This window comes from Schistocerca gregaria, chromosome 9 (genome assembly GCF_023897955.1).
Source record: "Schistocerca gregaria isolate iqSchGreg1 chromosome 9, iqSchGreg1.2, whole genome shotgun sequence".
Lineage (NCBI taxonomy): Eukaryota > Metazoa > Arthropoda > Insecta > Orthoptera > Acrididae > Schistocerca > Schistocerca gregaria.
The window spans coordinates 184,239,781-184,263,754 of NC_064928.1; the positions used below are offsets into that span (position 1 = coordinate 184,239,781).

General features: G+C 41.9%; 1 protein-coding gene across 1 annotated transcript in view; it reads left to right on the top strand.

Moving 5' to 3' along the window:
- The window catches only part of LOC126291768 (homeobox protein H2.0-like), a 350,668-nt gene that overhangs the window by 138,629 nt on the left and 188,065 nt on the right, over window positions 1-23,974 (top strand). The gene's annotated exons all lie outside the window — the stretch shown is intronic.

The window sequence follows — 23,974 nt, forward strand, 5'->3', positions numbered from 1 at the left end:
TCTGATCAACTCCTAGCGGTTCCCCGAGGAAGAGGACGTGATATTGAATACATGCTTGCCAAGTGTGTAACCTGACATCGGTTGTGCAACATGAAACCCGATGTGGTAAGAGTGGAATGTCTTGGAACCAGCTTTGATAACCTTCCTCTTTGCCCATCTCTCTGACCTTGAGCCTTGCTTATTGTTATTCCAAACTAAACCTTGATTATAAACTGAAGTCACTTAAAATGAGTCGGTTAATCGGTTCGGATCGTTGGTAGATGGCGTATGACAGACGTCTCTCCAGCTGCTGCACCTGCTAGGATAGTAGCTTCAATGACAGTATTTCGTATAATCTGTGAATGAGTGGGATTATAAAGTTTCGGTCGATTCAGATTGCTTAGTAGTATTCTAATCTTATGCCGATAAGCCATAAATACAACTTTCCTGTTTTCTGTAAAATCGAGGGCGAGGAAAAAAATAAAATAGCTCACTCTTACGTAAACCATTTTTGTTTGAGTATATGTTTAAGGACAAACAATATATGTAAGAGAAATAATTTGTCTAATGGTTTAAATGCGCACTATCTTAGTTAAAAATTATCGCGAGATCGGTATCATATACCGATTCTGTAATTTATCTCAATAAATTTCTATTTCATTCCAGAGTTGTAAAGTTTCTTGACTCACCCTGTACATAGCTCACGTCGTTCTAAATTTTTATTAGATCATCATGTAAAAATTTGAAGTAAATCGCTCAAGTACTTTTCTAGACTTTCGGTAGCAACGTCAAAGGCATGTCTTTTTCAGTAGTATAGATTAGCCCTCGTACCCTATAGCTTAGTTATTTTTGTCACGTTTTCGAACTTCTTGCACCATTTTACATTTTCGAAAGCTTTTAGAGGTCGACATAGCCTATAAGCGCGTCTTGATTTTCCTTCAGCCTCACTTCCATTGTCAAGCGCAACGTGACTACTACCTTTGCCTTTCCTACAGTCAGACCGATCGTTATCTAATAGAGCATCACTTTTCTTTTCCATCCTTGGTTATATTATTCTTGTCAGCAGCTTGAGTGTTTGATCTGTTAATCTGATTATCCGACAATTCTTGCAATTACACTGCTATGTTCCGGATTTTGTCGATGACATGTTTCCAAGTCTGATGGCATCTGTCTAGTTTGATAGATTATACAAACCAGCTCGTTTTAGAAATTCCAATGAAATATTATGAAACCCATCTGCCTTATTTGATCCCCCGTCTTCCAAAGATCTTTCAAATTCTGACTCTAATACTTGATCCCGTATCTAGGACATATCGACTTCAATTTTTTGTTCTGTCACGTTTTTAAACGATTTCTCTCTCTTCTATTGGTCTTAAATGTACTCTTTCCACCCACCTCCTTCTCATCTGTGTTTAACACTAGAAATCCCGCTACCCTCTTAACGTTCTCGCTCTTTCTTTTGATTTCACCGAAGGTTGTTTTGATTTTTCTGTATGCTGAGTCAGTCCTTCGGAGTACATTTCGTTTTAGATTTCTTCCCATTTTTTTCTGCAGCTATTTTGCTTCGGATTCCCTCAGTTCCTATTTATTTCGTTCCTATATTATCTATATTGCTGAACACCTGTTTTTTACGAAACATTTTCGTACTTCCTCCTTTTAGCAATCAATTACATAATGAAAATCAATGTATGAAAACTTTGAAACCGGAAGATCTCAGTGTGAGCTTGTTCATATTTCCCGAAAATGCAGCGGAAGCGCCCTGCGGAACCTGAAAGCGGGTGAGGGGGGACAGAGAATTTAGTAAAGCACGTGCTTAACTTAAAAATACAGTGAAGATGCCTTTAATAGAAATGGCGAAACCCATGAGGAACGTAAATAAATCTGACACTGCAGCAAAAAAACACATTTTAAAGTTAAAGCAATTTGTAATAAATTATAATACATTTTCATTTTGGGTTACACTAAAATTTTGAAGTTCATTGTAGGTGTGTTAGTTATTGTTTAAAATGTCATCAACATTTTTCGAAATGGAAGCTGGAACGTTTGACAACAGAGAACGTAAAAAAAGATAGGAACATGAGCTACGTTGTCGGAGAGCACTAGCAAAGCGGTAGGTAGGTCACACAACGTCATGTCTATCACCTAAACACACAGTTTCGTCAGACCAACAGCAAGAAACACGTGCAATCTATCTTGAGATTTGAAGCAAAAACAATCTTGTTCCTTGCCAAGCGTTTCGTCAGTGACGTGTGATGCCACTGCTATTTGTATGATGAATAGATACAGCCTAATAAAAGTCAGCCAGAATGTTTGTAGACACTTTGGACTGGAACAGCTTCCACTAATCTGTCTAAAATGTTGACAAAAGCAACTGTGCGACCCGATGCTGAAATGTATAATGAGGAAGAAATTAGAAAACGCTGACTTCATTCCACCTTAGGTGGTGCGTTAGCTTCATATTTTGGTTTTCAAAAAGGTTGCTCGTTTTCTGCAATAAGCTTCTCGAAAAAAAAGGGAATGGAAACATAGTTGCTGCCGCTTTCAGCTGCCTCTAGTAATCACTGCGTGTGTGTATGATGTGTAGTTTCATGTCATAAGTTGTTTTTTTTATCTTTTGTATAGGTTATTTATCATAGAAGGCCCGTATCTATCGTCTCAGTCTATGGATTTAATGATATCAAGCTACTTTTGTTGTTCAGTTTGTTCTAGTGGAATTTAGAGCAGGCAGCTCAATATTGAGCTAAAATTTTATGTCAGGCTTTGCTTTTGATGCACACTTCAGTCAATTTACGAATTATCTTAATATTTCTTGTAGCTTTTTAAATGTATGAATTTTATGTTGTTGTTCGTCTCACGTTATAAGAGGAATTTTATGTTTTTATGAATGCTCCTCAGACTTCTTGCTAATGCTAGAGTTTCGTTATCTGTGGCATTGTGTAATCCATTCGCCTTTTACATTTGATGGTATTGTTGTTAATGTGACTGTCATCTTGCGAAAAATATTTTCTCCAAGTGGCTCATGTAAATGTCTGCGAACATCCCATCTAAGTACCTCCCAAAAAAGAGATCTTCCTGTCTACTTGTACATTTATATGTTAAAACTGATGTAGTTGTACAACAGTACCAATGTAAGTAGCTCAATGGCTGCACACGTCTGTGAGGTACTCTGTTCTTTGTGTTTAATTTGCTTATTCTCAGTTATGGTTTTTTCGACAGTTATGGTTTTTTCGACAGTTATGGTTTTTTCGACAGTTATGGTTTCACTATACTGAATTGCGCAAACCTGCCTGTGGGAGGAATTTGAATACGTTTAATGTTTTTCAGTGAGCTCATATGTGTTCTTTATGGGGAAGCTATTTTTAAAAGTATGATGAGTGTTGAGACATAGTAACAGGTTTTCATTTTATGTATTTGAAGGCGAGTTCCTAGAATTTACAATGGGCTATGTTTGACTTTTTTGCTTGTGTCTTCAGTGCCCACCCATACCCGGTGGAGAAAAGTTCTGTCACGAAATTTTTACCCTGTAAAGCTAACGCCAGTAGGAACCTAAATTATTAATGTTGTGTAGGTCGACAACGCACCATTCTTAAACTACGGAAACTTGGCGCCACGCGCTCCGATTGGCCGTGGGATTACCCTGTTGCCGTTCGTCGATTGACGGGCAGCGCTATGGTTGTCGGATTTTAGACAGTGACCAGTAAGAGTGCTGTGGTACTCAAAGCCAAGCAGTCACAGCACTGTGATGCAGTCTCCAGTTTGTTTTAATTTTGACCGGGAATTTAGGTGTTGCTTAATAATCTAGCACAGTTACCTTGTTACAGTCGAAAAATTCGAAGGTCTTATCAACGTAGATATTTCCATACATCGCGGCTGTACAGTTTCCGTTATCCACCAGAGTTTTAGAGCTGTGCTCCATAAAGTTCGATCCAACTGCGCTAAAGCAGTCTCTTCTCTTACATCGTGCATTACTGTGGGGCACGAAAATTAGCAGACTTCGAATTTACAGAAGAAGTTATGCTGAATGTAATTTTGAATGGGAACGGCTGCCGGATTGTACAACTGTCGTATGTAACTCAGTAACAATGCAATTTGTTCTTTAATTTACTTTTTAATAATTCGTAAAAGTCACTGGGAAATGTATTACTTCAAGATTTTTTTTCTGAGTAGAAAGCTTTATTAACTTTAAATGTGAACTTTTAGGTAGGCTTCACTGTGATTGTAACTGATATTGAATGAAACAACAAGCTTGCTGTTACTAGTCCCAGTTTATTTATATATCCATGATGCGTTTCAAATGCTTAAACCTCCATCAAGATGGATTTGTATATATTGATGTGGCATGTTTATGTTCTATTAAGACTTTGGCACTGTCTGGTACAAGAAAACAAGACACTTTTTCAGGACATGGCTCTGTGAAGGTCTTTCTTTGACCGAAGACTGAACATAAATGCAAATGTGAATGTAAGATAACTAAAATAGGATACCTCTACTGGTCACAGGCTCCTTTCTCTGTCGTAACACATCTCATGTACACCTTGTAAGCAATGATGGCGCCTAGAAACTAATAAGTGCAAAGAATATACAACAATACAGAAGCACTATTTCCAAATGCCAAGAACGTATAGCAAAACGGAAAACATTCTTTTGGAGCAAGTCTTAAAGCACTGTGGAGATCTTAGGTTTTGTAGGTGAATAACTATGTCAGTGTAATTATTTCAAGTGGTACACAAGTCATTTTCCGTCAAGCTCATATAGCAAATGCTTTGTAAGTACCCCATTTACATAATGAGGTGACATGCCGAATTCATTAAGACTGATAACTACGTTTCCAAATGTGATAAAATTTATACATAAATAGCAATTTAGAATGGGATTCAGGGGTAGAGGATGAAAGGAGATAGTTTGGTTATACCACAGCTGTGGGTATTTAAGATTACATCTGTTATGTGTTACAATTAAGTAAACGTTGAAGTGGTACATTGTTTATCCCTTAAGAGAATATGCAGATACATATAGTCTTAATAATATAAACTGATATATACCTTAAAACTAACGGGGAGTGGAAATGGTAGATGTGTTCGTGGATCTATTGGGTTTTGTGAGACAGGATACTCCATTGCTCGTTTACAAAATATCATGGAACCATCAATAGATTCACCCAAAAACGAATGGCTTGTACTGCATTTCAGCCCGAAAGTATATGTATTAATAGTGTGTCCATCAGCTTATTTTTAATTCCTTGTCAGTGTGTTACCTCAGTGTTTACTTAATTATAACATGTAGTTGGTGTAATATTAAAAACCCACAGTTCTGGCATAACCTAAACTTTGCTCTCCTCCTGTCGCTCCTTTCACGATCTACCTCTGAATCCTTAACTGAATCGTTATTTATGTATAATTTTTACCACTGTTTGCAACCGAATTATTAAACATAATGTTTTCAACATATCACGTCATTACATAAGTGTGTACCAAGTATAAGCTACAAAAAGTTGACAGAAAAGAATTTGTGTACCATTGGAAATTTTTACACTAACATACCTGTTCATCTACTCAGCCAAAGACCTACACAGCAATAGTAGTAGCAGTAGTAGTAGAAGTAGAAGCAAACAGCTTTATTCATCTGTGGATCTCTTTTTACAAGGATATAGGATATGTCAAAGTATTTACAAGTTTAGACCCATTTAAAATAAGCTAATTTGTGTACACATACATTTACAGACTTCTAGTGAGAGATGATCATTAGATTTACTGCTGGTATACAATACTTTCTTTACAAATAACTTATTAGATAATGTAATGCTACACTGCTCACTCATATCTCACCATTAGTAACTGCACACACTATACACACATTGTTTCATAACACTTCACCCACTACACACACACACACACACACACACACACACACACACACACACACACACACACACATACAGGTGATCTCTGGGTCATTTATGAACCGAAACTTCCGATTTGCTATCCTGAATAACTGAGCCAGCATCCCTCTATAATAAATGACATGCTGAGCTTAGAAAGAGGAAGAAGTGTTAGTATTGTGCAATGCATGGCTTGAGGGTAAGTTTTTCTAGAAAAACATAGTTTGAAAGGTGTTATGTGGAATGTTGGATGTTTTATAATCATTATTATTATTTATTTGTATAACATTTCTTACCAAACCCCTACTGCTTTATCTAAGTAATCCTTCAATGTATAACATGTATTGCACAACAGGTATTTTAGCTGCCTTTTTAAATAAGTGTATTTTAACAATTTCTTTAATCTCTTTTGCTAATATATTGTATTGTTTTATTCATTGTTACAAAATGCTGTTTTGAGTTTTGTTTTTCTTTGTTCAGTAATTACCAATGTTATTTTTGATGTGTACAAGTGACTGGTAAATCTATTCACATGGAGAAGTTAAAATCCACAGTGTCTTGACCAGATCTTTACAATGAGCTCGACTACTATTTTTGGTTATTAATCTTATGGCTCTTTTCTGGAGTTTGAAAACTGTGTTCAAATTTTGTGGTTTGGTTCCCCAAAAAAGAATGCCATATCTAAGAAGTGAGTGCACACATGACTAGTAGCTAATTAAAAGACACTGCATGTTACACTCTTATGATAGAATTCTACGGGCACAACATGCGGATGACATTCAGTTTGCAAGTACCTTTGTAGTTTCTCAACAATTCAACTGAGAATCAATATTCATTCCTAGACGTTTTGCATTTGTTACACGGTCTATAGTGGTGCCTTCGACATTTAATTTAAAATTTGTCATTTTCCCTTTTCAAACTGAAATTCATGGCATTAGTTTCCTTTATGTTCAATGTCATTTTATTGCTTATTGACCAATTGTGAACTTCTGTGAGAGTGTAATTTGTTTTCTCTGCAAGGAGTTCTCTTGTTTTCTCAGTGACTATAAGATTGCTGTCAACAGCACCTACCTTACAAACTTCAGAGAAGCTCTCCAGTGAAACTTGCCTGTGAAAGGCAAAGGTCCAGAGTTCGAGTCTCGGTCCGTCACACAGTCTCTACCTGCCAAGAAGTTTCATATCAGTGCACACTCTGCTGTAGAGTGAAAATTTGTTTCTGGGTAGTATTATTGTTCAAGTTTAAGAAGTGTCTTTGTTTCGGTGCTATCCATGTTGGAGTAGACATCCTATTAATCTTTAATGAATAAACTTGTTCAATCATTGCTAGCCAAAACTTTTTGTGCAGATGTCGCTCAAAATGTCATAGAAAATAGCATTAAGCTTACTTTGCCAGATACTAAGGAAGCTTTTTTTTTAATGTAAAATATACCTGACAAAGACAAATCACAATAGTAAATACAACAAACAATGACTGTCTGCACAGCTAACACCAAACTACATAAAAGTTGAGATTAATGTTACTAACAATACCACTAAAGTGTGTAAAGCAAGTGATTTACAGAAAGAAAGGCCTCCCAGACAGGAAACTGTGCAGTCTGCATCTGCAATTTGGAAACCGCCTCTCGAACATGCAGTTCTTTCATGTCCTGAGGTACAATGAGAACGTCATTGAAGAAGAACACTAATAGTAGTAGCTTTATTCATCTGTGGATCTAGGACATGTCAAACTATTTACAAGTTTAGACCAGTTTAAAATAAGCTAATTCGTATACACATACATTTACAAACTTCTAGTTAGAGACACTCCTGGTGTACAACACTTTTTTTTACAAATAACTTATTAAATAATGTAATGCCACACTCTTCACTCACATCTCACTATCAGTCACTGCACACACTATACACAAATTGTTTCATAACACATCACTAACCACACACACACACACACACACACACACACACACACACACACACACACACACACACTGGTGATCTCTGGGCCATTTTTTGTACCACGAATTAGCATTTGCTATCCTGAAAAATGAGTCAGCGTCCCTCTAAAATGAATGAGATGCGCTCAGCTCAGAAAGAGGAAGAGGTATTAGTATTGTGCAATGCATGGCTTGGGGGTAAGTTTTTCTAGAAAAGGAAAAAAGAAGGAGAAAAACATAGTTTGAAAGGTGTTAAGTGCAATGTTAGATGTTTTATAATCATTATTATTATTTATTTGTATAGCATTTTTTTTACCAAACCCCTACTCTGTTTTATCTAAGCAATTCTTCAATGTATAAAATGTATTGCATAACAGGTACTTTTTGGCTGCCTTTTTAAATAAGTAATTTTCGCAATTTAAATATCTTCAACATTTCGCGGCCCTGTCAACAAATGTGTAAATTCACTACTGCCCATTAAAATTGCTACATCAAGAAGAAATGCAGATGATAAACGGGTATTCATTGGACAAATACATTAAAGTAGAACTGACATGTGATTATATTTTCACGCAATGTGGGAGCATAGATCCTGAGAAATCAGTACCCAGAACAACCACCTCTGACCGTAATAACGACCTTGATATGCCTGGGCATTGAGTCAAACACAGTTTCGATGGCATTTACAGGTACAGCTGCCCATGAAGCTTCAACCCGATACCACTCATCAAGAGTAGTGACTGGCGTATTGTGACGAGCCAGTCGCTCGGCCACCATTGACCAGACGTCTTCAATTGGTGAGAGATATGGAGAATGTGCTGGCCACGGCAGCAGTCGAACATTTTCTGTATCCAGAAAGGCCAGTACAGGACCTGCAACATGCGGTCGTGCATTATCCTGCCGAAATGTAGGGTTTCGCAGGGATCGAAGGAAGGATAGAGCCAAGGGTCGTAACACATCTGAAATGTAACGTCCACTGTTCAAAGTGCGGTCAATGCGAACAAGAGGTGACCGAGACGTGTAACCAATGGCACCCCATACCATCACGCCGGGTGATACGCCAGTCTGGCGATAACGAATACACGCTTCCAATGTGCGTTCACCGCGATGTCGCCAAACACGGATTCGACCATCACGATTCTGTAAACAGAACCTGGATTCATCCGAAAAAAATGACGTTTTGCCATTCGTGCACGCAGTTTCGTCGTCGCGTATACCATCGCAGGCGCTCCTGTCTGTGATGCAGCGTCAAGGGTAACCGCACCCGTGGTGTACGAGCTGATACTCCATGCTGCAAACGTCGTCGAACCGTTCGTGCAGATGGTTGTTGTCTTGCAAACGTCCCCATCTGTTGACTCAGGGATCGAGACGTGGCTACACGATCCGTTACAGCCATCCGGATATGATGCCTGTGATCTCGACTGCTAGTGATACGAAGCCGTTGGGATCCCGCAGGCCTTCCGTATTACCCTTCTGAGCCTACCGATTCCATATTCTGCTAACAGTCATTGGATCTCGACCAACGCGAGCAGCAATGTCGCGATACGATAAACCGCAATCGCGATAGGCTACAATCTGACCTTTATCAAAGTCGGAAACGTGATGGTACGCATTTCTCCTCCTTACACGAGGCATAACAACGACGTTTCACCAGACAACGCAGGTCAACTGCTGTTTGTGTATGAGAAATCGGTTGGAAGCATTCCTCATGTCAGCATGTTGTTGGTGTCTCCACCGGCCCGAACCCTGTGTGAATGCTCTGAAAAGCTAATCATTTGCATATCACAGCATCTTCTTCCTGTCGGTTAAATTTCGCGTATGTAGTACGTCATCTTCGTGCTGCAGCAATTTTAACGGCCAGTAGTGTATTTTCCTGCGAAATTCGAACATTTTGTACCGTTTTACGTTAGGTATTTCTACACTGCTGGACACCCGAAATGTAACAGCGTGAAAGAAGCGTTCAGATCAGATGAAAGTTGCAGGCTGTGTTTGCGACGACGAGAGGTGCACACGATTAGCATTCCAGTACAGGCGCAGAGCACGGGCGCCAGAAGCTCCGCCTTGAATCGCTACGTAAAGGGGGAACAGGCAGGCGGCCGTGAGGACATAGCTGATTTTGTGCGGTTGTTTTGCGTCGGCTGCTCCAGTATGCCTCGTGGAAGACAGTGAGCGTTTTTCGAGCAAATTTCGGATTTCGACGTTGCGGATTATTCTTCGGAGAAATCGGCGATAGTGTCGGACGGAACCGAGCAGCTGTGATGCGGATCTGTAATCTCTTCCTGCAGGAGCCAGCGAATGGCTGACGGGACGGATTGCAGCCATCTCGTTGCACTACTACACATGGCGGCAGGCGTAGTAGTGTGAGCGTGGCAGCGATGCAGCGCTCTGCCACATCACCAAGAAATGCGGTCTGCTGCGCAACAAGCCGTGAGCGCGCGAAACATTCGACGTCGTATGCAGCAGAGTTGTCTGTCCGCAAGGCATCTGTCCATTGCTGCGTTTACCAATAAGTCAACGTCAAAGAGCTTTGCGCCGGCAATGGTGCGACGAACGACTCACATCGACGACCGCATGGAACGAAATTGTGTTCACCAACGAATCCAGATTCTACCTGCACCAGCACCGTGGTGTGAGGCTATTGAACTGTTGCTTTATGCATCGCCATATTAGTCCTGCACCAGGCATCATGGTTTGGGGTGGTACTGGATTCCAATCCGCGACCCCCTGGTACGCGCTAACCAGCCAGCGTCACACCTCTGAAGTGTTGGAGCCTGTTACTCTCCGATTCCTTCGAAGCTTGCCAACGGCCACATTGCAACAGAATAATGCGCGACTACATGTGTCACGCAAAGTTCGAGACTTTGTTACCTCCCCCCTTACTAACCGGCTGTCCTGCTTGCGATATAAAATATGACCGTGGATCGCGTGTATACCTAATGTGGCTCTGAGCACTATGGGACTCAACTGCTGTGGTCATCAGTCCCCTAGAACTTAGAACTACTTAAACCTGACTAACCTAAGGACATCACACACATCCATGCCCGAGGCAGGATTCGAACCTGCGACCGTAGCAGTCCTACGGTTCCGTACTGCGCGCCTAGAACCGCGAGACCACCGCGGCCTATACCTAATGTAATTTTTCTAATTGGATAAGATCATGTTTCCCGAAGAAGTACTACCGGTAAGTAGGGGGAAAGTATACAACCGATCTGTCTGATAGAAAAGTCTACTAAAAATAAAAAAAAAAGTAATTAAACCGAACAGGGCTACAATTTGCAAAGACTAAAGTTATTTTGTGCATTCACTCACGAACAACGCTGAACAGGAAAGGGGTACCACTGTCATGAATCCAAAAGTTACACTAATGAACGAAAAGGAAATAATGACGGTCGCCAGCCCACTAGGGCAATTTACATCCAAAATCCTGTACAAGATGACGTCAAAGAAAAACATTTATTATTAAACACTGACGTGGCAACTGAAGGTTCTCACGTTTTTTGACACTAATTTTAAGTGAGTATGTAATGATAAAGAAAACTAAGAAGTCACTTTTACATTAAGTTTGTCATTAAATTTTGAAAAAGGCAATCAAGTAATGATTTGAAATAAATAATATGTTATTATTGAACTTCGTTACGTGAACAATGACTCTGAGACCTCAACATAACGTCATCAAAGAAATTTATAGAAGGGCAAGCACTTTTTACTTTGCAGTTACTTAATTTTCAAATTCGATTTCATATTATTGTCTGAACAACAGAGCCTTTTTTACTGACTTGAACAGAATTAAAAACTAGAATACGTACCAAACCAAACAGCCATGTGCTCCAAGCTACATGTAAAATAAATAAAACTTCCGCACTGTTAATTTGTGCATTTTCTTTAGATCTGTATTTTTTTCCAGTGTCAGATTCTCAAACTTCGGTTAGCATATAAGAAAAAAGGGAGCAAGGACCCTGCTTGGTAACAATGTCTGGGGGCAATAAAGACACAATCGCCCCGAGCTTAACTGATTATAATGTAAATAAATCTTACCAATCATATCACATTCAGTTGTTCTGCTGGGTTAGCCGTTAATACTTTCTACCAATGACCAGTCTTACTTCAGTGCTGTGCGTGCGACAAACGCGCAGCCAACGACGAATCTGTGTTGCTGGAACTGCTGCTGTTGTTGAAGACGGTAGCATCTTGTAGAGCCGCGACTAATTACAGGAACGGGCAATCGTAATTAGTACAGCCTCTTCCACCCGTCCACTGTCCTTCCTCCTGCTACTGGTCATCTGGCCAGCGAGCGTACATGATGCCGCCGGAATGGTACCCTCTACTGCGAGAGCGTTAACACCACACTTCCGCACACTACAAGCGCGGGAACCCGTCTCCCGCGCGCTCTGCGCAACAAACCACTACCCAAAGATTTTACAACGCACAAGCAGTGCTATCATCGTTGCTAGTCGATGCAAATAAGGCTTTTTCCCACAGATTATAAATTACACAGCAAAACACAGAGAAATACAATAAAACGTCAACAGACATCTACCTAAATGTACACATACAGTGACGCAATGTCCTTACTTATTAAAAGAAAGCATTCAAATTACAAATATTTACATACAATTACAAAAAAAATTATATATCGGTAGCAGATGCGATGCATCCTGCATTTTCGGTGTTACAACTTCTTCGTCGCCCATCAGATTGCTGTGCTGTCTCAGCCTCCCTGTCCTCCTGATCTCTCGCTTATCGAAAACATCTGGTCGGTGATTCCGGAACAACTGTCTCAGGATAGACCACACTCTGTTACGCCAGATAAGATTTGGCAATATGCAGAGGCAGCATGGACTGCTATAACCGACAACACATCCAGAGCCTCTTTGATTCATTGGCGAGGAATGTAGCAGCGGTTATAGCCTGCAGTGGCTGCAACACTCAATGCTGAATGCATCACCTGCTTCCCTTCACATTGGACTGTATTCTCAGTCATGCGATCTTTGTACAACGTGTTATCTCCCAAATCAATTTGAATGTGATATGTTCGGTCACCCCCATATGAACCGTGGACCTTGCCGTTGGTGGAGAGGCTCAGCGATACAGATCGCCGTACCATAGGTGCAACCACAACGGAGGGGTATCTGTTGAGAGGCCAAACAAATGTGTGGTTCATGAAGAGGGGCAGCAGCCTTTTCAGTAGTTGCAGGGGCAACAATCTGGATGACTGACTGATCTGGCCTTGTAACAATAACCAAAACGGCCTTGCCGTGCTGGTACTGCGAACGGCTGAAAGCAAGGGGAAACTACGGCCGTAATTTTTCCCGAGGGCATGCATCTTTAGTGTATAGTTAAATGATGATGGCATCCTCTTGGGTAAAATATTCCGGAGGTAAAATAGTCCCCCATTCGGGTCTCCGGGCGGGGACTACTCAAGAGGATGTCGTTATCAGGAGAAAGAAAACTGGCGTTCTACGGATCGGAGCGTGGAATGTCAGATCCCTTAATACGGGCAGGTAGATTAGAAAATTTAAAAAGGGAAATGGATAGGTTAAAGGTAGATATAGTGGGAATTAGTGAAGTTCGGTGGCAGAAGGAACAAGACTTTCGGTCAGGTGAATACAGGGTTATAAATACAAAATCAAATAGAGGTAATGCAGGCGTAGGTTTAATAATGAATAAAAAAATAGGAGTGCGGGTAAGCTACTTCAAACAGCATAGTGAACGCATTATTGTGGCTGACACGAAGCCCATGCCTACTACATTAGTACAAGTTTACATGCCAACTAGCTCTGCAGAGGATGAAGAAATTGATGAAATGTATGATGAGATAAAAGAAATTATTCAGGTAGTGAAGGGAGACGAAAATTTAATACTCATGGGTTACTGGAATTCCAGAGCAGAAAAAGGGAGGGAAGCAAACATAGTAGGTGAATATGGATTGGGGTTAAGAAATGAAAGAGGAAGCCGCCTGGTAGAATTTTGGACAGAGCATAACTTAATCATAGCTTACACTTGGTTCAAGAATCATAAAAGAAGGTTGTATACATGGAAGAATCCTGGAGATATTAGAAGGTATCAGGTAGATTATATAATGGTAAGACAGAGATTTAGGAACCAGGTTTTAAATTGTAAGACATTTCCAGGGGCAGATGTGGACTCTGACCACAATCTATTGGTTATGACCTGTAGATTAAAACTGAAGAAACTGCAAAAATGTGGGAAATTAAGGAGATGGGACCTGGATAAACTGAAAGAACCAGAGGTTGTACAGAGTTTCAGGGAGAGCATAAGGGAACAATTGACAGGAACAGGGGAAAGAAATACAGTAGAAGATGAATGGGTAGCTCTGAGGGATGAAGTAGTGAAGGCAGAAGAGGATCAAGTAGGTAAAAAGACGAGGGCTAGTAGAAATCCTTGGGTAACAGAAGAAATATTGAATTTAATTGATGAAAGAAGAAAATATAAAAATGCAGTAAATGAAGCAGGCAAAAATGAATGCAAACGTCTCAAAAATGATATCGACAGGAAGTGCAAGATGGCTAAGCACGGATGGCTAGAGGACAAATGTAAGAATGTAGAGGCTTATCTCACTAGGGGTAAGATAGATGCTGCCTACAGGAAAATTAAAGAGACCTGTGGAGAAAAGAGAGCCACTTGTATGAATATCAAGAGCACAGATAGAAACCCAGTTTTAAGCAAAGAAGGGAAAGCAGAAAGGTGGAAGGAGTATATAAGGGTCTATACAAGGGCGATGTACTTGAGGACAATATTATAGACATGGAAGGGGACGTAGATGAAGATGAAATGGGAGATACGGTACTGTGTGAAGAGTTTGGAAGCGCACTGAAAGAACTGAGTCGAAACAAGGCCCAGGGAGTAGACAACATTCCATTAGAACTACTGACGGCCTTGGGAGAGCCAGTCCTGACAAAACTCTACCGTCTGGTGAGCCAGATGTTTGAGACAGGCGAAATATCCTCAGACTTCAAGAAGAGTGTAATAATTCCAATCCCAAGGAAAGCAGGTGTTGACAGATGCGAAAATTACCGAACTATCAGTTTAATAAGTCACAGCTGCAAAATACTAACGCGAATTCTTTACAGACGAATGGAAAAACTAGTAGAAGCCGACATCGGGGAAGATCGTTTGGATTCCGTAGAAATGTTGGAACACGTGAGGCAATACTGACCCTACGACTTACCTTAGAAGAAAGATTAAGGAAAAGAAAACCTACGTTTCTAGCATTTGTAGACTTAGAGAAAGAGTTTTACAATGGAATACTCTCTTTCAAGTTCTAAAGGTGGAAAGGGTAAAGTACAGTGAGCGAAAGGCTATTTACAATTTGTACAGAAACCAGATGGCAGTTATAAGTGTCGAGGGGCACGAAAGGGAAGCAGTGGTTGGGAAGGGAGTGAGATGGGGTGTAGCCTATCCCTGATGTTATTCAATCTCTATATTGAGCAAGCAGTAAAGGAAACAAAAGAAAAAGTTCGGAGTAGGCATTAAAATCCATGGAGAAGAAAAAAAAGCTTTGAGGTTCGCCGATGACATTGTAATTCTGTCAGAGACAGCAAAGGACTTGGAAGAGCAGTTGAACGGAATGGACAGTGTCTTTAAAGGAGGATGTAAGATGAACATCAACAAAAGAAAATCGAGGATAATGGAATGTAGTGGAATAAGTCGGGTGATGCTGAGGGAATTAGATTAGGAAGTGAGACGCTTGAAGTAGTAAAGGAGTTTTGGTATTTGGGGAGCAAAATAACTGCTGATGGTCGAAGTAGAGAGGATATAAAATGTAGACTGGCAATGGCAAGGAAACCGTTTCTGAAGAAGAGAAGTTTGTTAACATCGAGTATAGATTTAAATGTCAGGAAGTCGTTACTGAAAGTATTTGTATGGAGTGTAGCCATGTATGGAAGTGAAACATGGACGATAAATAGTTTGGACAAGAAGAGAATAGAAGCTTTAGAAATGTGGTGCTACAGAAGAATGCTGAAGATTAGTTGGGTAGATCACATAACTAATGAGGAAGTATTGAATCGGATTGGGGAGAAGAGAAGTTTGTGGCACAACTTGACCGGAAGAAGGGATCGGTTGGTAGGACATGTTCTGAGGCATCAAGGGATCACCAATTTAGTATTGGAGGGCAACGTGGAGAGTAAAAATCGTAGAGGGAGATCAAGAGATGAATACACCAGGGAGATTCAGAAGGGTGTAGGTTGCAGTAAGTACTGGGAGATGAAGAAGCTTGCACAGGATAGAGTAGCATGGAGAGCTGCATCAAACCAGTCTCAGGACTGAAGACCACATCATCAACAACAACAACAACATCTTTGGTCCTTCCTGGTGTTGCATTTCGGATGGCCAGCAGGATAGGCTGACAGATCCCACGAATGTGTCCTCATTTTTCATAAGTCTTGGCTTCAGTTATTGGGCACAACGTCAGTACTGCCTCTCTGGTGGTTTTATCTTCGCGCAGCCAAACGCATCCTAACGTAACAGATGCTCAATTTTCTCTTCCATTATTCTGGATATAATTAGCAGCAGTTTGCATGTATTAGTCATTAAGCTGGATATGCGATGCTTCTCTCACTTATGCTTACAGTTCGGTAGATTCTAGGAATATACTGGTTTGGTTGCCAGTTCCCCCATTTATTTGAGGAATTCCGAAGAGTGTTTTCCATCCTTCTGCCTCCATCAATCGCAATTTTGATCCAACAGTCTACTGTTGTCTGAACTCTAATAGTGGGTGCCCTAGGTCTTCCACACCGGCTGCCATTTCCAGCTCTTATTATGTCGTCAGATAGCTCCTCCACTTCGTACAGCTCTTCAGTATAGTATTTTCACCTACCTGTTCTCTCCTATGTGCTTAACACTGAAATTCGCCTATCACTGTTAATGTTAAGGCCTTTGCTTTTAATTTCATCGAAAGTTGTTTTCACTTTTGTGCATACCAAATCAATTTCTGCAACTAAGATTTCTGTTTGCATTTCTTCGTAATTTTCCTGCACGCTCTTCGCCTTAGCCTCTCTTCACTTGCTGTTTATTTCATTCCTAAGAGAAGTACAATGCCGAACATTTTTGTAAGTCCTTCTTTCGAGCACGAATTGAAATGTTCCTCCAGTACTGAAGGTTTCTCCACTGTTACCTTCCTTGTATCTATATTTCTCTTTCCAGCTTCTCTGATCGCCCTCTTTAGTGACGTCCATGCCTCCTCATGTGAACTGCCTACTGTGGTATTCGCTATCGCATTATCTACATTCTTAGAGAACATCAAAAGCATCTCGTCATTCTGCAGAACTTGGGTATGCGACTTGTTTGCACACTGATTCTTCGGACGAGTCCGCCTCCACAGCCTGCCCCCTCATGCGTGCCATCGTCGCTGCAGCTGTCCTGAAATTGATTCAGCGGAGCATGCATTCAGGTGACAAAGCTAGTGGGGTACCTTCTAATATGGTGCCGTCCCTCCTTTCACCCGGTGGAGAGCAGCGATTCGACGTGGCATGGGCTTGAGTCGCTGAAAGTCCCTGCAGAAGTCTTGTTATACTGGATCTGTTGCCATCCAAAACTGCGCATGAATACAGGGTGAAAAGTATTTGAACCGACAAGCTCTGGGACGTGGTAGGGGAACATCAAAACAAATATTTTCCCTAATGTCATTTTTTCCTATGAGGAGTATTTAAACTGGTAGAGGAAGATTTCTCTGGCGGCAAATTAATTAAACCAACAAACACTTTTCCATTTTTTATGACCAAGAGACAACACATTAACACAACCCAATTTCAATTACAGTAGATTTTCAAAAATGCCTCCATTGACACGTAAACAAATGTTACACCGTCGGATCATGTTCTGTCTGACACGGGCAAAAACCCCAGGAGTATCCTGAATTGTTCCTGCTGCTGCTACTATCCGGGCAACCAGATCCCCTTCTGATGCGACAGGACTTGCGTAAACAAGGTTGCGCATCTCTTCCCGCACAAAAAAGTCCAGAGGGGACAAATCTGGGGATGGAGCAGGCCACTGTACAGGACCACCTCTGCCAATCCACGTTTGTGGGAACCGTCGGTCCTGTAATCGACGCACACGACGACTGAAATGTGTCGGCGCCCCGTCATGTTGGAACCACATGCATCGTCTAGAAGGGAGCGGGACGTCTTCCAACAATTCTGGGAATGCTCTGGCGAGAAAATTGCAATAGTGCCTGCCATTTAATGGCCTAGGTAGCAGATACGGCCCAATTAAACAGTCCCCAACAACACCGACCCACACATTAATGAAGAACCGCACTTGATGAGCGCTAGTAACTGTGGCATGTGGGTTATCCTCACTCCAAACATCCGAATTGCGCATTTTGAAGACTCCATCACGCCCGAACGTTGCTTCATCGGTAAACAACACAGAGGATGGGAATGTAGGATGCATTTCACACTGTTCCAGGTACCACTGCGAAAACTGTGCTCTGGGTGGATTATCAACTGGTTCCAGGTTGTGGATGCGCTGTAAGTGAAACGGACGTAACAATTGCTCTCGAAGGACTGTTCTTACATTCGTCTGATTCATCCCCATGTTGCGTGCAATTGGACGAGTGCTGACTAAAGGATCTCGCTCCACATGCTGCAGGACAGCTTCCTCAAATTGCAGTGTTCTTGCCGTGCGACGGCGTCCCTGTCCAGGTAATCTGCTAAATGACACACTCAGACGCTGGTACACAACAGCAAAGGTCGTATGATGCAGCATACGGCGATTAGGATATTGTTGTTGATAAACCCGCTGTACAGCTTATCCGTTGTGGTGCGCTACGTAGCACGCACCAACCATATACCAGTGTACACTCACTCCAGGTGTATCGCTCCATTAGTAAACAGAGACAAGGCACTTCTACACTGGTTGACAACAGTTGCCTACAATTGTAGGTTTCATACGAAAAAATGACATTAGGGAAAAATATTTGTTTCGATGTCCCCTACAACCTCCCAGAGTTTGTCGGTTTAAATACTTTTCATCGTGCAGCTGGTGCATGATTCTCCGCACCAACTGACCTCTCGACTGTGTCCCATAAATTTTTGATGGGATCCACGTCGGTTGATCTGGGTGGCTGAATCATTCACTCGAATTATTCACAATCTTCTTTAAACTAATTCCATGAAGTAATGAGTGAAGTCGTCAAGGGATCTCAGATCGATTCTATATTCCTAGATTTCCAGAAGACTTTCGATACCGTTCCTCAAAAGCGACTATTACTCAAATTGTGTGCATGTGTGACTGGACTCGTGATTTCCTCTCAGAGAGGTCACAGTTCGTAGTGATAGACGGTGAAACATCGAGTAGAACAGAAGTGATATCTGGCGTTCCGCAAGGTAGTGTCATAGGCCGTCTGCTGTTCCTGATTTACATATATGTATCTAGGCGATAATCTGAGCAGCCCCCTTAGATTGTTTACAGATGACGCTGTAATTTACCGTCTAGTAAAATCAACAGACGATCAATTCCAATTACAAAATGATCTAGACAGAATTACTGTATGTTGCGAAAAGTGGCAATTGGCACTAAACAAAAAAGTGCGAGGTCATCCACATGGGTACTAAAAGAAATCTGCTAAATTTTTGGTATACGATAAATCGCACAAACGTAAGGGCTTTCAATTCGACTAAATGCCCAGGAATTATAATCACGAGTAATTTAAATTGGAAAGACCATATACACAGTATTGTTGGGAAGGGAAAACAAAGACTGCGCTTTGTTGACAGAACACTTAGAAGATGCGACAAACCCGCTAAAGAGACGGCCTACAACACACTTGTCCGTTCTCTGCTGAAATATTTCTGCGCCATGTGGGATCCTTACCAGGTAGGATTGACGGAGGACATCTAAAAAGTGCAAAGAAGGGCAGCTCGTTTTCTGTTATCGCGCAATAGGGGTCAGAGTGTCGCTGATGTGATGACGTGAGTTGGGGTAGCAGTCACTGAAACAAAGGCGGTTTTCTTTGCAGTGAGATCTATTTACGAAATTTCAATCACCAACTTTCTCTTCCGATTGCTTAAATTTTTTGTTGGCACCAACCTACGTGGGGAGAAATGATCATCGTAATAAAACCAGAGAAATTAGAGCTCGAACGGAAAGATTTAGGTGTTCCTTTTTCCCACGCGGCGTTCGAGAGGGGAATGGTAGAGATGTAGTACAAAAATGATTCGTTGAACCCTCTGCCAGGCACTAAGGGTGAATTGCAGAGTAACGATGTAGATGTAGAACAATTATGGCCCACTGACACGACATAGTTGTCTGGGGACATGATGTCCATGAATAGCTGCAAATGGTCTCCAAATAGCCGAATGTAAACATTTCCAGCACATGATCGCTTCATTTGGATCGGAGGACCTGTTCATTCCATGTAAACGCATCCCACATCATTAAGGAGCCGTCACCAGCTTGTTGGCAACTTGGATCAATGGTTCCGTGGGGACTGCGCCGAAGTCGAACCCTACCATCAGCTCTTACCATCTCCAGTCGGGAGTCATCCGCCCACACCATGGTTTTCCAGTCGTCTAAGGTCCAAACGATGTCGTCACAAGCTCAGCAGACGCGATTCCGTGTCGTTACCAAAGATCCTCGCTTCGGTCGTCTGCTCCCATTAACGCTAAATTTCGCCGCACTTTCCTCACACCAGTATCAATCACATGTCTTTGTCGTTAATTCAAGTATTTACGTCAAATAAATATTATAGTGTGATAGGGAACTTTATCAAATCTCGTCTTTCGTCAAAGAAATATGATCAGATCTAGGGCCTCGCCGTAGAGTCGTTCGTCTTCTGTTCACTGCAGTGCGAAATGTAACCGCTTGGAGCGCTGGCAACGCTACAGCTATTGGGCGCCTCTGTAGTGTGTTTGTAAACATGGCTTCAAAGTTGGTGTGTTCCCCTCCCCCCACGCCCCCTCCCACCCCCACCCCCGACCTTTTAACAACCTTGTTATGACTGGGTGGGGGGTGAGCAAGGAGCTCAATGCATGTTATTAATCGTGCGCGGATGGGCAAGTGGAATAGCTGGCCACAATCACAGCTACAGACATCCATCTCTAGATGCAGAAACATCCAGGCAGCTTTTCAGTAAGCCGTAATAGACGCTTAACACTCTAAAATAATAATAAAAAATTCTTAGCTTTCGATGCCACTTTGCCTATTCTTCAACTCTGGATGCCACAAGTTTAAAAGCGTTTCATCTGTTTCGTACTTTTTATTAATTTTGTTGTTGTTGTCGCAGTAATTCTGTTAATAGAATTATGCAAAAGAAATAGTTTTTATTGTCCATATACTGTACTAAACATATATTTACCTTTAGATATTCCCACTTCATTGTTTTGCTATGTAAATCGATTCACGCGTGTCTGGATTTATTTTGGTTAGAAACTGGAGTATCTCTCTCCTGTATCCAGAAATCATAATGTCACAGTTGCCTGATTTCTGTACATATACCGTTTCTCAAGTGTGTATTCTGTTTTGTAATACGAGAATCCACTTTCCTGAACAAATAATGAAATCAACTGTCATCAACTAGTAAGTAATTTACGCAACACTTGGGGTCCTCCACGTGCAGCTCTCGTGACAAATTTTGCTGACTACTTTTATTATCACTACGTGAAATCTATGACTTCACCCAAGTACGTTTCCTTTTTTTCTTCCAAATACACACAGAGTCTAATTGTGGCACAAGCAACTGCCTCGCCTAATAACAAGTTATTGTTGCACACCATCTTGAAATTTGGCGAAAAATATGACGACAGTGTACTAGCCCTTTTAGCACCATATAAAAGAACTTGTCAAAGAAATCTGTACGTTCCACGCTACTTCTGCGGTTATTTGACGCAGTGTTGCATGTCTGTTAGCACTGACATCTCTATGCAAACGACGATGCTCTCGATCTTTAAGTGAAGGCCATCGGCCACATCGTTGCCCGCCTTGAGGGGTAATGCCAGAAATTTGGTACTTTCACCATACTCTTGACACTGTGGACCTTGGAATAGTGAACTTCCTAAATATTTTGGAAATGGGATGCCCCATGCGTCTAGCTCAAACTACCATTCCGTGTCCAAAGTCTGTTAATTCCAGTCGGGCGGCCATAATTTCATCGAAAACTTTTTCCACTTTGGTCACATGAGGACAAATGACAGCTCTGTCAATGCACTTCTATTTTATACCTTGTGCACGCGATGCTGCTGCCGTCTGTGTGTCAGCATATCGCTATCACATGACTTTTGCCACCTCAGTGCAGAAGCAATTGGCACCATTTTCGAGACGGGGAAGATTGTTAAAACGTTAAAGAAAATAAGCTTCATTTCCAAATATCACGTGTTCCACGACAGAAAACTTTACTCCATTCCCAAATACAAGATGGTGCATGACTGATACAGTATAATGTTATAGTCTACAAGATATGTACCAGTTTTAAAAATATAGAGACTGTTACCAAAAAGTGAAGAATTGACGATATTCTCAAGATAGCTTTAATGTACTATCCAGTGATTAAATAAGTAGAACTGTTAATACACTACTGGCCATTAAAATTGCTACATCAAGAAGAAAATAAGATGATAAACGGGAATTCATTGGACAAATGGATTAAAGTAGAACTGACATGTGATTATATTTTCACGCAATTTGGGTGCATAGATCCTGAGAAATCAGTACCCAGAACAATTACGGCCTTGATACGCCTGGGCATTGAGTCAAACAGAGCTTGGATGGCGTGTACAGGTACAGCTGCCCATGCAGCTTCAACACGATACCACAGTTCACCAAGAGTAGTGACTGGCGTATTGTGACGAGCCAGTTGCTCGGCCACCATTGACCAGACATTTTCAATTAGTGAGAGATCTGGAGAAGGTGCTGGCCATGGCAGCAGTCGAACATTTTCTGTATCCAGACAGGCCCGTACAGGACCTGCAACATGCGGGCGTGCGTTATCCTGCTGAAATGTAGGGTTTCGCAGGGATCGAATGAAGGGTAAAGTCACCGGTCGTAACACATCTTAAATGTAACGTTCACTGTTCAAAGTGCCGTCAGTGCGAACAAGAGGTGACCGAGAAGTGTAGCGAATTGCACCCCATAACATCACGCCGGGTGATACGCCACTATGGCGATGGCAAATACAAGTTTCCAATTTGCGTTCACCGCGATTTCGCCAAACGTGGATGCGACCATCACCATCTTGATGCTGTAAACAGAACCTGGATTCATCCGAAAAATGACGTTTTGCCATTCGTGCACCCAGGTTCGTCGTCGAGTACACCATCGCAGGTACTCCTGTCTGTGATGCAGCGTCAAGGGTAACTGCAGCCATGGTCTCCGAGCTAATAGTCCATGCTTCTGCAAACGTCGTCGAACTGTTCGTGCAGATGGTGGTCGCTTTGCAAGCGTCCCCATCTGTTGACCAGGAATGTCTGCACGATCCGTTACAGCCATGCGAATAAGATGCCTGTCATCTCGACTGCTAGTGATACGAGGCCGTTGGGATCCAGCACGGCGTTCCGTATTACCCTCCTGAGCCCACCGATTCCATATTCTGGTAACAGTCATTGGATCTCGACCAACGCGAGCAGCAATATCGCGATACGATAAACCGCAATCGCGATAGGTACAATCCGACCTTTATTGAAGTCGGAAACGTGATGGTACGCATTTCTCCTCCTTACCCGAAGCATCACAACAACGTTTCACCAGGCAACGCCGGTCAACAGCTGTTTGTGTACGAGAAATCGGTTGGAAACGTTCCTCATTTCAGCACGTTCTTAGGTGTCGCCACCGGCGCCAACTCTGTGTCAGTGCTCTGAAAAGATCACCATCTGCATATCACAGCATCTTCTTCCTGTCGGGTAGTAGGAAATGCTGGAACACTGCTAAGGCGCTCTCTAGTGTGGAGTCTTTCATGCGATTCTAAAATCGGTAAGTAGATTGAAACACCGAGCAGGAAACATCATGTGTTCCTAGGTAAACTGTTCAGGTATGACACAGACTCCCCTATAAACTTACAAGGCGGCCCTCGTACTTTCGGTCTGTTTGCTTCTCTCCCTGCGAAATCGAGAAGCACATAGGCGCGAGTCGTGTCCGCTAGCTGCTAGTGTTTTGAGTCGGCCGGCGGAAATGACGCAGGTGTGTGTGTGTGTGTGTGTGTGTGTGTGTGTGTGTGTGTACGTAGTGCGGGCCA